This window comes from Tamandua tetradactyla, chromosome X (assembly GCF_023851605.1).
Source record: "Tamandua tetradactyla isolate mTamTet1 chromosome X, mTamTet1.pri, whole genome shotgun sequence".
Taxonomy (NCBI): Eukaryota; Metazoa; Chordata; class Mammalia; order Pilosa; family Myrmecophagidae; genus Tamandua; species Tamandua tetradactyla.
Genome location: NC_135353.1, coordinates 164,544,389 through 164,547,161, shown reverse-complemented (window position 1 = coordinate 164,547,161; position 2,773 = coordinate 164,544,389).

Here is a 2,773-nt window from a genome sequence, read left to right as displayed (position 1 = left end):
GCAAAAAGGATCAGAGTTATGTCGTAGCCTACTTAACTACCCTTTTTATAAGCAAGGATTTTTATACCAAAAATAAACAGAGGCATACAGACATAAACCCATAAATTCTGTGGGCTAGTACTTTAAAGAGCCATGTATTTGCACAAGGACCTGGAGAGCTTTCCTAAAAGGGACCAGGTCCTGGGAATTCTCTCTAAAAGAGATTTATTTCTGTCAACATTCACATATATTTAAATTTCTCCAGACAGTTACCTTTAAAGCTTTACTTCTGATGTACTGTGTAAATACCTTTAGCAAAGAAGCAATAAAATAAGTTAAGGCAGTTTCTTCCTTTGAAGCTCCCTTCCTTGTATAAATCTTCCTCTAAACACCTAAAAATCGTTCGTTAATCTTTCTCTAGAGATACTTCCTATACTGCATTTTCCTATAAAGTATTTATACATCCATATATGTTCTATGTCGATATGTATTATATACATATGGCAAATGATTGGAATGGTTCTGATTATGAACGTTTTCTTACAGAAGGGTTCTTTTCAGTTGACAAGGTAGATTTCAGATTGTACAAGCGTATTGATAAAATCACTATCAACACTGACTGAACATCTACTTTGTCTAGGTGGATGCACTACTGTATGTCAATGTAGATTATTAACATGATAAGTCAATTGTCAAAAAAATCAAACAATTTAAATCATAAATAATAATGTCAAACAACCTCACAGCCATGTATAGAAACAGATTATGTGACCAGTTTTGACCGTTCTAGTTTTCTAAGGGGACTATTCAGAACAAAAACAACCTTTACAAAGCTTGGTCCTTGGGGAATCATAACAGTAACTGATAATCCATTCTCCATAGAATCCTGATAATTAGCTTCAAGAGAAGGATTTTGCGTGTGGTCAATGGTACGGGTCAAGTGATTTCACCTCCCAGGTTATTACTGAGGGCCCAGGAAGTCTTTGTGTTCTTTATATTTTCTGGAAAACAATTTTCAGTTCCCAGTAGGCAACAATTTTGTATTATATGATGAAACTACATTTTGGGATATGTATTGTATTAAAATTTATCATATTAGAGTATTATCCCTAATACGGAAATCTTATCTGTTAGCTTAATGCAAAGCTTTACTTTCTCCTTAACTTATAACTTACATAAAGACATGCTGAACAAGTTAGTTATGTCAATACATGTCTGCTAAGCCCATGAGCCGAATTCCAAAAGGACTGAAGAATTTTTTAAATACTAGTACATTGCTGCTGTACTAACATTGCTGACCCAATTAAAAACATACACAGACAGTTTTGTATTTGTAACATTCTGTATGATTTAAATGAAAAAGTGCCTTAAAAGGGAACCAAAACACATATTTAAATGCTTCAAAAGTGATTTTCACTGACAGAGGGTGTGATTCTCCGGCTAATCAGGGAGTGATTTCCCTTTAAACCTGGGCTGGGCAAGAAAAGGAACACAGATCTTTAGTAGAGCAGAGCAAATTTCTGTGCAGTCATTCTCCACACCTTGAAGTACCAAGGAATCCCACTTGTGCAACTACTGGCTCATCCAAGGAGAAATGGCCCCGCGGTGTTGTGGACTTGTCCTGGTGACTTTCAGCCAGGAAGCCCACCACACATCGGACAGCTGCACCCAATCAGACAGTGCTTGGGTTCTCCCTTTGCAATTCAAGGAAACATCAGGGGTAGGCCTTCTTATCTGGTGCCAAGTTCTATTCCTCAGTTCCTGCTCCATCCCTGCCTTTAGTCAGCTCCAAACCTTACAGCTTCACTTCCTATCTCCTCTTCCAGCCCCACAACTTCATTTTGGACAGATTTTGCCACCCTTTGTTAGATATAGTTTGATCTCATTCACTGGCACCCTATGCTTCTGGCTACTCCACCATGCAAACTCTGGTCTCCAGAAGTGTTTTGCTTGGCGAGTACATCCACTAGACTCAACCCTGCCCAAACAAAGCAGAGCAGACAACCTGAGTTATATCCTGCAGACACTGTACCAATTGATCAGGATAGGGTTGACAACTCCAAACTCTCCATGGTTTAAAGCAAAAGTTTATTTTCTGGTTTATTCTACATGCCCATTGTGGGTCAGCTGTGATTCTGTTCCAAACCACCTTTGCTCAGAGGTTCAACCTGAGATATCCCTGGTCACCATGGCAGGGGGAGGAACGTGGTGTGTTGCAAACCAGCTCTCAAAGACTTGCCTAGTACACTATGTAGAATGAAATATGCCAGACACAAAAGGACAAATACTGTATGGTCTCACTAATATGAACTCATTATGTTGAGAAAACTCATAATGGAGTTAAAATCTAGAGTTTAGACTGCCAGGAGACAGAATAAGGGTAGAGAATGGGGAGCTGAGGCTTAATTTGGGCAGAAGTTTTAATAAGGTTGATTGTAAATGTTTGGAAATGGACAGAGGTGATGGTAGCACATTATTGTGAGTGTAATTAATAGTGCTGAATTACTGGTGTGATTGTGGTTGAAAGGGAAAGTTTAGGGTCATATATGTCACTAGAAGGAAAGCTAGAGGATAAACTATTGGACTGTATAACAAAGTGAACCTGCTGTGGATGATGACTGCAGTTATTAGTACAAATATAAGAATGTTCTTCCAGGAGCTAGAACAAATGTAAATCACTATTACAAGGTGTTAATAATAGGGTATATGGGAAAAACACAACTAATGCTAACTATAGACTACAGTGAACAGTAATGTTGTAATAGCCTTTCATCAATTGTAACAAAGGTACCAT